General features: G+C 42.7%; 1 long non-coding RNA gene and 6 other non-coding genes across 7 annotated transcripts in view; all 7 read right to left on the reverse strand.

Moving 5' to 3' along the window:
• Positions 1-13169, reverse strand: part of LOC146817561 (uncharacterized) — a 249002-nt gene that overhangs the window by 127361 nt on the left and 108472 nt on the right. Inside the window, exons 38-43 of the long non-coding RNA XR_014963013.1 lie at positions 12614-12663; positions 10240-10293; positions 7792-7841; positions 5425-5478; positions 2969-3018; positions 602-655 (exon numbers count right to left, since the gene is read on the reverse strand). This is a non-coding gene — a long non-coding RNA (uncharacterized LOC146817561). The remainder of the gene's footprint in view (positions 1-601; positions 656-2968; positions 3019-5424; positions 5479-7791; positions 7842-10239; positions 10294-12613; positions 12664-13169) is intronic.
• LOC146817581 (small nucleolar RNA SNORD50) lies at positions 2578-2645 on the reverse strand. The gene has a single exon (XR_014965155.1). It is a non-coding gene; the product is annotated as a small nucleolar RNA SNORD50 (small nucleolar RNA).
• Positions 3256-3341, reverse strand: LOC146817582 (small nucleolar RNA SNORD103/SNORD85). The gene has a single exon (XR_014965122.1). It is a non-coding gene; the product is annotated as a small nucleolar RNA SNORD103/SNORD85 (small nucleolar RNA).
• On the reverse strand, positions 7401-7468 carry LOC146817583 (small nucleolar RNA SNORD50). Its single transcript, XR_014965156.1, has one exon. It is a non-coding gene; the product is annotated as a small nucleolar RNA SNORD50 (small nucleolar RNA).
• LOC146817584 (small nucleolar RNA SNORD103/SNORD85) lies at positions 8079-8164 on the reverse strand. Its single transcript, XR_014965123.1, has one exon. It is a non-coding gene; the product is annotated as a small nucleolar RNA SNORD103/SNORD85 (small nucleolar RNA).
• Positions 12223-12290, reverse strand: LOC146817585 (small nucleolar RNA SNORD50). The gene has a single exon (XR_014965157.1). It is a non-coding gene; the product is annotated as a small nucleolar RNA SNORD50 (small nucleolar RNA).
• LOC146817586 (small nucleolar RNA SNORD103/SNORD85) lies at positions 12901-12986 on the reverse strand. The gene has a single exon (XR_014965124.1). It is a non-coding gene; the product is annotated as a small nucleolar RNA SNORD103/SNORD85 (small nucleolar RNA).

Consider the following 13169-nt stretch of genomic DNA (forward strand, 5'->3'; position numbering starts at 1 on the left):
AGCACAAAAGGAAGGAGGGCTGTGGCTATCTAACATACTGCTCAAGTAAAGCTAGCCAAAGCAGTAACGTGCTGGTCAATCAAGGTCAGGCTGAGCCATCACAGCATGCAAACGCTGTACCTGACCTAGAGTACATAGAATGCGGTTACGTCCCCACGCATCGTGAGAAGATGCAGTGGTACTTTACTGTTTAGCAGATAAATCAAGGGAAACAAAAACATTCACTGGTCACAAAAGACTAGCGATAACGGATATTGGCACAAAGAGAAAGCATGCAAGTATTGTTTACAGACCTAAATGCCATCGGGATATAAGAAATGAACAGCACTGTGCACAGTTTTGTAGAAATTGCAAACTGGTTTCAGAGTTATTGAGAAAAAGTGCAAGATGAAGCTAAGGAGATACCTTGGGCCTAACCATGGCAACCTTGCAGAGTGTGCAACCGCCTATTGCAGTTTTCCAAAACCCAGGCAAGCCAAACATGAAGTGAAAACAATGGCACAGAGTTTTCAAACATCATTAGGTAGAAAGTGACAGAAAGTCATTTGAAGCACTGTTTATTTCATTGGGTGCTGAGGGCCAAACAAATGTGATCACTTACTAGAAACTGAGCCGATCCCAGCTGAATTTGGCAGACGCCAGGAGTACACTGAAGCTGTGAATCAAAAGAAAGGGCACTTTAATGAGGATCACGTTTCGAAGTAGCAGCACACAACTTTTAGTAGAAACAAGGAAAGCAGGAAACTAATGACATATGGAGGCACAAAGGATTCCGGGCTGCTGCACAGTGACTTTGAAAACTGCACAGACCAAGATCTCAGAGACCAAATTGAGACTAATACTGATTTTAATAATCTTCATAAAATATTACTCTGGCCAAAATCCAGCTCCTGAGAAAATATATGAACAGCCAAGGGGTTTGAGAAGTTAATGTTACCTGCTTGGGCCATTGCAAGAAAGAGCACAATTGATTCACCCTACGGTCAATGTTGTGAGTAAAGAGAGAAAAGTCATATACAAAGGAAGGGAGAGGAAGATATCGATTTAAGACGTGGTTCAAGGACGCGAGGGAAGCAATTCTGCTTGTCCAGCAGTGGGAAAGAAGTGCAAAATATCGGGACACTTTTAAAAGTGTGTTTAGGGCACATGTTCACTCAGTGAGAGTAAGTCACATAAAGGAGAAAATAAATGATGTGAGTGAAGGAATGTCAAAATGAGATGAACAGTAAATATCAAGAGTCATGGCCGAATCAGGTTGACCTGTATTTATTTTATTTGAATACACGTTTACAGACGTTCTGGCGAATGTGCTCCGGAAGGCCTCATATATCAAAAGTGAAGCGTTTGGTGAGCACCGTATCAATACTTACGGCTACTATGAAGACCTCTTAGGAGATTAAGGACATGGGTACTTGCACAAAAGATTACGTGCCGAGTGACATTAGTAACCTAATTGGATGGGTAAATCAGGGTAGATTAGGGACCACACCGGCACCAGGTACAGATACCCCAGTGATTCTGGTGAGGCGGATGGATGCGTCTGTCATATTATGAACTGTTTCGGAGATGTTTTCTTTGTCAAAGTAGGTTGTAGGAAACGGTTTGAGCACACAATTTTGCAGAAAGGTGCCATCCTGTCGAACACAAGAAGAGAAATGTGAAACTCAATCTTAAGGGTGAGTTGAGACAGCTTTTAGGTGATTTATGTGTGCAAGAGATTATTAAGCCTTGTGATGTTGCACATTTGATTTACGCTGTCCTAGAGTGTGCAAAAGGAGGGGTGGGTAAATAAGATTGTGTGCATGCAGGTTGGCGCTCGCTCACCAGGAATATTGTTACTGAACATCATTCGATTTCCAAAATACCGGAAATAGTAGGCATGCTGAGTGATGCTGGTTATTTTAGACCAATACAACTTAATGCAGCACATCATCAAGTGACACTTGAAGCCAATTCTGAAATCTTAACTACCTCGGTTACACCATCTGGTGCTCATAAATATTTGCGTATACCATGCCGACTCAGATTCGTGACTACTATTTTTCAAAGCTAATATTGTACAGATTTAAAAATCTCCGGTCAGGACAAGCTTTCCAGGACGATAATTAGATTCATGCCAATTGTGTCGAGGACTACAACAGGATATTAGCAGGAATTCTTGGAGTGCAGAAAGATGGGAGTATGACTGTGACAAGAGAGAACTGACAGTTTTTGACATCTTCTGTGGAGCATTCAATTTGGAGGTTTGGTGAAAGCAATAACTGAGGCACCATCTAAGATTGACAAACATCAACTGAGATTGTTCATAGAAATTTGGGACAAGTGCTCGAGTCAAATCCCACAATATATTTACTTGACATACGAAACTACAGGGGCCATTTGATAACCGTTCAGCTTCTACATGTGATGAGTACATAGAGAAACTTGCAGCAATTTTCGCTGCATGAAGTGTAGTTTCCTTTAAAAGCACAATTTGGATCTAACTATTGCCCCATTTTTACAAGAACCACCATATCCGATCTATAAGTAAGCTCAACCTTAGTTGCAATCAATAATCATATGTGGAATGGCAATCTGATTTCAGGAGTCAGATCCGTAAGAGTTCTCCTCATAAAGTCAGGTTCGGGATTGTCTCATCATTAATCAGACTGGTTTTAAGCCTTACACCACATATGCAGGAGCGAAGCATACCTTCAAAACGCAGCATCGGTATGACCATCTCCGGTCAGACAATGCACCTGTCCTTCTTAGAAGCACTACAGACAAATCAGTCTTTCAAATAGATAGCATGGCCCACAAAACACAGACCTGACAAGTTCACCCAATATCAAGAGTTAAGCTATAGCATACATATATGTCCCACAGCATACAAAGATTTAAGACAACGCAAGAAGGACATCAAGTTGCACAGTAAAAGATATTTTAGCTACAAAGTCTAACTGACGTCTGCTTGAAAATGGTTTCTCACCTTTTTGGAGGGTAGCCGAGATAACAGCGGCATTCTTCGGGCCATCATTCCTAAAAGTGAAGACACAGTATTTTAGGCACTATTTAGTAGATAAGCAGACAGACACAGTACATCATTCTTCACCCTCATGAGTCCCTACCACACTGGAGCTGGAAGGTACAGCAAATCTTAAAAACCTGCAAGAAGAGAAGATCACCACGGTCCCTCCTCTTGCCCTACACAAGAAGCTCTCTTGCAAAAACACCAAGTCACTTTTAGCTGCCTGCAATATGAGGTACGGGCCTCTGTCCAGCTCAGATTTATGAGTACATGATGGGTTTCTCATTACTGAACACTCGTTCTCAGTGAGGGCAAGTGTATCATCATCGCAGGAGGAGCCCGTAGAGGCAGCAGTCAGTGGTGATAAGGAACGAAGACCACAACATGTGACCAAGAAGCAGGAATGAGCATTGTTTAAGATATTGCCACTGCAATCCTTCATGCCACCCAAGAACAACTGAAAGGTACACTCAACCTGCAATTCGGAGAAAGATAACTTATGGGGGAGCACTGACAAATATGTCCGTGACACTACTCAGTTGGACGAGGGCACAAAGGCTGGGGGAAAGGAATAGCATATTATGGAATGAAGAAGAGCTGAATACTTAACAGATAAAAGAGCAGCACTTACAGATGGTACCTCTGAAAAATGTAACCTACAAGCTAAATATGAAAACTCAAGCTCAATTACTTTGCACACGCTCTGACTAACTGCACCCTAAAAGCGTAATCGGTGAAGAATGGAAAAGAGTACCTGGTGGATTTACAAACCAAAAACCAGACAGGTCATGAAGCACACCAGTAAATAAGCAACTACAGAGGTTTTCGTCAAGAGAAGCCCATTGCCTGTGCTCACAGCCAATCAACACTCGCTTTCAAAATTGTGTTTTCTCTGTACACGTTTTAACTTCACTGCAACACAAATCAGTCACATAAGGCGATGCCTGGGTGTGCCATTTCCCCCTTTGGCCTTCTCCCCCTTCTGAAGGCTTGGGGTCCGGTTGCACCACGAGGCAGATAACAGACAGGTCATGGAGTACAGGGGTTACATGGGAGCACCATGGTGGGTCTTGTAGCCTCCATGCTCCAGGAAGGTCTGGTGCAGGGGTGGAAGTAAGGGTGCAATCCTTACATTCTTCTATCATTCCTACCCAGTCAAGGATCTGGTCCCATGGTACGGACTTTGGTGAAGCATAATCTAAAGGAGACGTGGCACAATATGGCCTCTTGCGTTGAAAGGCTGATACTCGTTAGTGGGTTAACTGCAAAGGAGGAAAACTCAAAATGACAATTCATCCCAGTGGCTAGGGGAGATTAAGTATGAAGTTTATTGATCATATTTCCCCTTGGATGCAAACAATGCAATTATTTTGTTGAACAAAAGCGAATTATTGTATTCTTCTGTGGCAGTTTTATGGCTTTATAGCATTTACTTTTGGAGATTGCATGTATGACTTAATGCCCTAATAAGCAGAAGCTGCTCACTCATTAAATGAGGAGTATGGTCCAGATTCCGGTTGTGGCCATTAGTAGAAGCCTGGATCCCGAATGGGGGCGGTGTACCCACAGGCTCTTCCAAGCTACCAGCGAACAACTTTAAAAACCCACCACAAGACTCAGATTTCTTCCTGAATGGTCGATTTGCTTCTAGGTGTAGATCACCACATACTTTTGGCAATGAATAGCAGCGGTTTTGAGCCCGTCGTGTAAGGTTAGGAGAAAGGTGCTCAACCAAAAGAACCAGCTTCAGAGAAAAAGAAGTACATCTAGTGCAGCGGGCAGCAGACATTTGGAGCAGGACAGAAGCAGCCGAGCAGAGCACAAAAGGAAGGAGGGCTGTGGCTCTCTAACATACTGCTCAAGTAAAGCTAGCCAAAGCAGTAACGTGCTGGTCAATCAAGGTCAGGCTGAGCCATCACAGCATGCAAACGCTGTACCTGACCTAGAGTACATAGAATGCGGTTACGTCCCCACGCATCGTGAGAAGATGCAGTGGTACTTTACTGTTTAGCAGATAAATCGCGGACACAAAAACATTCACTGGTCACAAAAGACTAGCGATAACTGATATTGGCACAAAGAGAAAGCATGCAAGTATTGTTTACAGACCTAAATGCCATCGGGATATAAGAAATGAACAGCACTGTGCACAGTTTTGTAGAAATTACAAACTGGTTTCAGAGTTATTGAGAAAAAGTGCAAGATGAAGCTAAGGAGATACCTTGGGCCTAACCATGGCAACCTTGCAGAGTGTGCAACCGCCTATTGCAGTTTTCCAAAACCCAGGCAAGCCAAACATGAAGTGAAAACAATGGCACAGAGTTTTCAAACATCATTAGGTAGAAAGTGATAGAAAGTCATTTGAAGCACTGTTTATTTCATTGGGTGCTGAGGGCCAAACAAATGTGATCACTTACTAGAAACTGAGCCGATCCCAGCTGAATTTGGCAGACGCCAGGAGTACACTGAAGCTGTGAATCAAAAGAAAGGGCACTTTAATGAGGATCACGTTTCGAAGTAGCAGCACACAACTTTTAGTAGAAACAAGGAAAGCAGGAAACTAATGACATATGGAGGCACAAAGGATTCCGGGCTGCTGCACAGTGACTTTGAAAACTGCACAGACCAAGATCTCAGAGACCAAATTGAGACTAATACTGATTTTAATAATCTTTATAAAATATTACTCTGGCCAAAATCCAGCTCCTGAGAAAATATATGAACAGCCAAGGGGTTTGAGAAGTTAATGTTACCTGCTTGGGCCATTGCAAGAAAGAGCACAATTGATTCACCCTACGGTCAATGTTGTGAGTAAAGAGAGAAAAGTCATATACAAAGGAAGGGAGAGGAAGATATCGATTTAAGACGTGGTTCAAGGACGCGAGGGAAGCAATTCTGCTTGTCCAGCAGTGGGAAAGAAGTGCAAAATATCGGGACACTTTTAAAAGTGTGTTTAGGGCACATGTTCACTCAGTGAGAGTAAGTCACATAAAGGAGAAAATAAATGATGTGAGTGAAGGAATGTCAAAATGAGATGAACAGTAAATATCAAGAGTCATGGCCGAACCAGGTTGACCTGTATTTATTTTATTTGAATACACGTTTACAGACGTTCTGGCGAATGTGCTCCGGAAGGCCTCATATATCAAAAGTGAAGCGTTTGGTGAGCACCGTATCAATACTTACGGCTACTATGAAGACCTCTTAGGAGATTAAGGACATGGGTACTTACACAAAAGATTACGTGCCGAGTGACATTAGTAACCTAATTGGATGGGTAAATCAGGGTAGATTAGGGACCACACCGGCACCAGGTACAGATACCCCAGTGATTCTGGTGAGGCGGATGGATGCGTCTGTCATATTATGAACTGTTTCGGAGATGTTTTCTTTGTCAAAGTAGGTTGTAGGAAACGGTTTGAGCACACAATTTTGCAGAAAGGTGCCATCCTGTCGAACACAAGAAGAGAAATGTGAAACTCAATCTTAAGGGTGAGTTGAGACAGCTTTTAGGTGATTTATGTGTGCAAGAGATTATTAAGCCTTGTGATGTTGCACATTTGATTTACGCTGTCCTAGAGTGTGCAAAAGGAGGGGTGGGTAAATAAGATTGTGTGCATGCAGGTTGGCGCTCGCTCACCAGGAATATTGTTACTGAACATCATTCGATTTCCAAAATACCGGAAATAGTAGGCATGCTGAGTGATGCTGGTTATTTTACACCAATACAACTTAATGCAGCACATCATCAAGTGACACTTGAAGCCAATTCTGAAATCTTAACTACCTCGGTTACACCATCCGGTGCTCATAAATATTTGCGTATACCATGCCGACTCAGATTCGTGACTACTATTTTTCAAAGCTAATATTGTACAGATTTAAAAATCTCCGGTCAGGACAAGCTTTCCAGGACGATAATTAGATTCATGCCAATTGTGTCGAGGACTACAACAGGATATTAGCAGGAATTCTTGGAGTGCAGAAAGATGGGAGTATGACTGTGACAAGAGAGAACTGACAGTTTTTGACATCTTCTGTGGAGCATTCCATTTGGAGGTTTGGTGAAAGCAATAACTGAGGCACCATCTAAGATTGACAAACATCAACTGAGATTGTTCATAGAAATTTGGGACAAGTGCTCGAGTCAAATCCCACAATATATTTACTTGACATACGAAACTACAGGGGCCATTTGATAACCGTTCAGCTTCTACATGTGATGAGTACATAGAGAAACTTGCAGCAATTTTCGCTGCATGAAGTGTAGTTTCCTTTAAAAGCACAATTTGGATCTAACTATTGCCCCATTTTTACAAGAACCACCATATCCGATCTATAAGTAAGCTCAACCTTAGTTGCAATCAATAATCATATGTGGAATGGCAATCTGATTTCAGGAGTCAGATCCGTAAGAGTTCTCCTCATAAAGTCAGGTTCGGGATTGTCTCATCATTAATCAGACTGGTTTTAAGCCTTACACCACATATGCAGGAGCGAAGCATACCTTCAAAACGCAGCATCGGTATGACCATCTCCGGTCAGACAATGCACCTGTCCTTCTTAGAAGCACTACAGACAAATCAGTCTTTTAAATAGATAGCATGGCCCACAAAACACTGACCTGACAAGTTCACCCAATATCAAGAGTTAAGCTATAGCATACATATATGTCCCACAGCATACAAAGATTTAAGACAACGCAAGAAGGACATCAAGTTGCACAGTAAAAGATATTTTAGCTACAAAGTCTAACTGACGTCTGCTTGAAAATGGTTTCTCACCTTTTTGGAGGGTAGCCGAGATAACAGCGGCATTCTTCGGGCCATCATTCCTAAAAGTGAAGACACAGTATTTTAGGCACTATTTAGTAGATAAGCAGACAGACACAGTACATCATTCATCACCCTCATGAGTCCCTACCACACTGGAGCTGGAAGGTACAGCAAATCTTAAAAACCTGCAAGAAGAGAAGATCACCACGGTCCCTCCTCTTGCCCTACACAAGAAGCTCTCTTGCAAAAACACCAAGTCACTTTTAGCTGCCTGCAATATGAGGTACGGGCCTCTGTCCAGCTCAGATTTATGAGTACATGATGGGTTTCTCATTACTGAACACTCGTTCTCAGTGAGGGCAAGTGTATCATCATCGCAGGAGGAGCCCGTAGAGGCAGCAGTCAGTGGTGATAAGGAACGAAGACCACAACATGTGACCAAGAAGCAGGAATGAGCATTGTTTAAGATATTGCCACTGCAATCCTTCATGCCACCCAAGAACAACTGAAAGGTACACTCAACCTGCAATTCGGAGAAAGATGACTTATGGGGGAGCACTGACAAATATGTCCGTGACACTACTCAGTTGGACGAGGGCACAAAGGCTGGGGGAAAGGAATAGCATATTATGGAATGAAGAAGAGCTGAATACTTAACAGATAAAAGAGCAGCACTTACAGGAGGTACCTCTGAAAAATGTAACCTACAAGCTAAATATGAAAACTCAAGCTCAATTACTTTGCACACGCTCTGACTAACTGCACCCTAAAAGCGTAATCGGTGAAGAATGGAAAAGAGTACCTGGTGGATTTACAAACCAAAAACCAGACAGGTCATGAAGCACACCAGTAAATAAGCAACTACAGAGGTTTTCGTCAAGAGAAGCCCATTGCCTGTGCTCACAGCCAATCAACACTCGCTTTCAAAATTGTGTTTTCTCTGTACACGTTTTAACTTCACTGCAACACAAATCAGTCACATAAGGCGATGCCTGGGTGTGCCATTTCCCCCTTTGGCCTTCTCCCCCTTCTGAAGGCTTGGGGTCCGGTTGCACCACGAGGCAGATAACAGACAGGTCATGGAGTACAGGGGTTACATGGGAGCACCATGGTGGGTCTTGTAGCCTCCATGCTCCAGGAAGGTCTGGTGCAGGGGTGGAAGTAAGGGTGCACTCCTTACATTCTTCTATCATTCCTACCCAGTCAAGGATCTGGTCCCATGGTACGGACTTTGGTGAAGCATAATCTAAAGGAGACGTGGCACAATATGGCCTCTTGCGTTGAAAGGCTGATACTCGTTAGTGGGTTAACTGCAAAGGAGGAAAAATCAAAATGACAATTCTTCCCAGTGGCTAGGGGAGATTAAGTATGAAGTTTATTGATCATATTTCCCCTTGGATGCAAACAATGCAATTATTTTGTTGAACAAAAGCGAATTATTGTATTCTTCTGTGGCAGTTTTATGGCTTTATAGCATTTACTTTTGGAGATTGCATGTATGACTTAATGCCCTAATAAGCAGAAGCTGCTCACTCATTAAATGAGGAGTATGGTCCAGATTCCGGTTGTGGCCATTAGTAGAAGCCTGGATCCCGAATGGGGGCGGTGTACCCACAGGCTCTTCCAAGCTACCAGCGAACAACTTTAAAAACCCACCACAAGACTCAGATTTCTTCCTGAATGGTCGATTTGCTTCTAGGTGTAGATCACCACATACTTTTGGCAATGAATAGCAGCGGTTTTGAGCCCGTCGTGTAAGGTTAGGAGAAAGGTGCTCAACCAAAAGAACCAGCTTCAGAGAAAAAGAAGTACATCGGGCAGCAGACATTTGGAGCAGGACAGAAGCAGCCGAGCAGAGCACAAAAGGAAGGAGGGCTGTGGCTATCTAACATACTGCTCAAGTAAAGCTAGCCAAAGCAGTAACGTGCTGGTCAATCAAGGTCAGGCTGAGCCATCACAGCATGCAAACGCTGTACCTGACCTAGAGTACATAGAATGCGGTTACGTCCCCACGCATCGTGAGAAGATGCAGTGGTACTTTACTGTTTAGCAGATAAATCAAGGGAAACAAAAACATTCACTGGTCACAAAAGACTAGCGATAACGGATATTGGCACAAAGAGAAAGCATGCAAGTATTGTTTACAGACCTAAATGCCATCGGGATATAAGAAATGAACAGCACTGTGCACAGTTTTGTAGAAATTGCAAACTGGTTTCAGAGTTATTGAGAAAAAGTGCAAGGTGAAGCTAAGGAGATACCTTGGGCCTAACCATGGCAACCTTGCAGAGTGTGCAACCGCCTATTGCAGTTTTCCAAAACCCAGGCAAGCCAAACATGAAGTGAAAACAATGGCACAGAGTTTTCAAACATCATTAGGTAGAAAGTGACAGAAAGTCATTTGAAGCACTGTTTATTTCATTGGGTGCTGAGGGCCAAACAAATGTGATCACTTACTAGAAACTGAGCCGATCCCAGCTGAATTTGGCAGACGCCAGGAGTACACTGAAGCTGTGAATCAAAAGAAAGGGCACTTTAATGAGGATCACGTTTCGAAGTAGCAGCACACAACTTTTAGTAGAAACAAGGAAAGCAGGAAACTAATGACATATGGAGGCACAAAGGATTCCGGGCTGCTGCACAGTGACTTTGAAAACTGCACAGACCAAGATCTCAGAGACCAAATTGAGACTAATACTGATTTTAATAATCTTCATAAAATATTACTCTGGCCAAAATCCAGCTCCTGAAAAAATATATGAACAGCCAAGGGGTTTGAGAAGTTAATGTTACCTGCTTGGGCCATTGCAAGAAAGAGCACAATTGATTCACCCTACGGTCAATGTTGTGAGTAAAGAGAGAAAAGTCATATACAAAGGAAGGGAGAGGAAGATATCGATTTAAGACGTGGTTCAAGGACGCGAGGGAAGCAATTCTGCTTGTCCAGCAGTGGGAAAGAAGTGCAAAATATCGGGACACTTTTAAAAGTGTGTTTAGGGCACATGTTCACTCAGTGAGAGTAAGTCACATAAAGGAGAAAATAAATGATGTGAGTGAAGGAATGTCAAAATGAGATGAACAGTAAATATCAAGAGTCATGGCCGAATCAGGTTGACCTGTATTTATTTTATTTGAATACACGTTTACAGACGTTCTGGCGAATGTGCTCCGGAAGGCCTCATATATCAAAAGTGAAGCGTTTGGTGAGCACCGTATCAATACTTACGGCTACTATGAAGACCTCTTAGGAGATTAAGGACATGGGTACTTACACAAAAGATTACGTGCCGAGTGACATTAGTAACCTAATTGGATGGGTAAATCAGGGTAGATTAGGGACCACACCGGCACCAGGTACAGATACCCCAGTGATTCTGGTGAGGCGGATGGATGCGTCTGTCATATTATGAACTGTTTCGGAGATGTTTTCTTTGTCAAAGTAGGTTGTAGGAAACGGTTTGAGCACACAATTTTGCAGAAAGGTGCCATCCTGTCGAACACAAGAAGAGAAATGTGAAACTCAATCTTAAGGGTGAGTTGAGACAGCTTTTAGGTGATTTAGGTGTGCAAGAGATTATTAAGCCTTGTGATGTTGCACATTTGATTTACGCTGTCCTAGAGTGTGCAAAAGGAGGGGTGGGTAAATAAGATTGTGTGCATGCAGGTTGGCGCTCGCTCACCAGGAATATTGTTACTGAACATCATTCGATTTCCAAAATACCGGAAATAGTAGGCATGCTGAGTGATGCTGGTTATTTTACACCAATACAACTTAATGCAGCACATCATCAAGTGACACTTGAAGCCAATTCTGAAATCTTAACTACCTCTGTTACACCATCCGGTGCTCATAAATATTTGCGTATACCATGCCGACTCAGATTCGTGACTAATATTTTTCAAAGCTAATATTGTACAGATTTAAAAATCTCCGGTCAGGACAAGCTTTCCAGGACGATAATTAGATTCATGCCAATTGTGTCGAGGACTACAACAGGATATTAGCAGGAATTCTTGGAGTGCAGAAAGATGGGAGTATGACTGTGACAAGAGAGAACTGACAGTTTTTTACATCTACTGTGGAGCATTCAATTTGGAGGTTTGGTGAAAGCAATAACTGAGGCACCATCTAAGATTGACAAACATCAACTGAGATTGTTCATAGAAATTTGGGACAAGTGCTCGAGTTAAATCCCACAATATATTTACTTGACATACGAAACTACAGGGGCCATTTGATAACCGTTCAGCTTCTACATGTGATTAGTACATAGAGAAACTTGCAGCAATTTTCGCTGCATGAAGTGTAGTTTCCTTTAAAAGCACAATTTGGATCTAACTATTGCCCCATTTTGACAAGAACCACCATATCCGATCTATAATTAAGCTCAACCTTAGTTGCAATCAGCAAGCAATAATCATATGTGGAATGGCAATCTGATTTCAGGAGTCAGATCCGTAAGAGTTCTCCTCATAAAGTCAGGTTCGGGATTGTCTCATCATTAATCAGACTGATTTTAAGCCTTACACCACATATGCAAGAGCGAAGCATACCTTCAAAACGCAGCATCGGTATGACCATCTCCGGTCAGACAATGCACCTGTCCTTCTTAGAAGCACTACAGACAAATCAGTCTTTCAAATAGATAGCATGGCCCACAAAACACTGACCTGACAAGTTCACCCAATATCAAGAGTTAAGCTATAGCATACATATATGTCCCACAGCATACAAAGATTTAAGACAACGCAAGAAGGACATCAAGTTGCACAGTAAAAGACATTTAAGCTACAAAGTCTAACTGACGCCTGCTTGAAAATGGTTTCTCACCTTTTTGGAGGGTAGCCGAGATAACAGCGGCATTCTTCGGGCCATCATTCCTAAAAGTGAAGACACAGTATTTTAGGCACTATTTAGTAGATAAGCAGACAGACACAGTACATCATTCTTCACCCTCATGAGTCCCTACCACACTGGAGCTGGAAGGTACAGCAAATCTTAAAAACCTGCAAGAAGAGAAGATCACCACGGTCCCTCCTCTTGCCCTACACAAGAAGCTCTCTTGCAAAAACACCAAGTCACTTTTAGCTGCCTGCAATATGAGGTACGGGCCTCTGTCCAGCTCAGATTTATGAGTACATGATGGGTTTCTCATTACTGAACACTCGTTCTCAGTGAGGGCAAGTGTATCATCATCGCAGGAGGAGCCCGTAGAGGCAGCAGTCAGTGGTGATAAGGAACGAAGACCACAACATGTGACCAAGAAGCAGGAATGAGCATTGTTTAAGATATTGCCACTGCAATCCTTCATGCCACCCAAGAACAACTGAAAGGTACACTCAACCTGCAATTCGGAGAAAGAGGACTTATGGGGGAGCACTGACAA

Source organism: Triturus cristatus, chromosome 6, assembly GCF_964204655.1.
Source record: "Triturus cristatus chromosome 6, aTriCri1.1, whole genome shotgun sequence".
NCBI classification, from domain to species: Eukaryota; Metazoa; Chordata; class Amphibia; order Caudata; family Salamandridae; genus Triturus; species Triturus cristatus.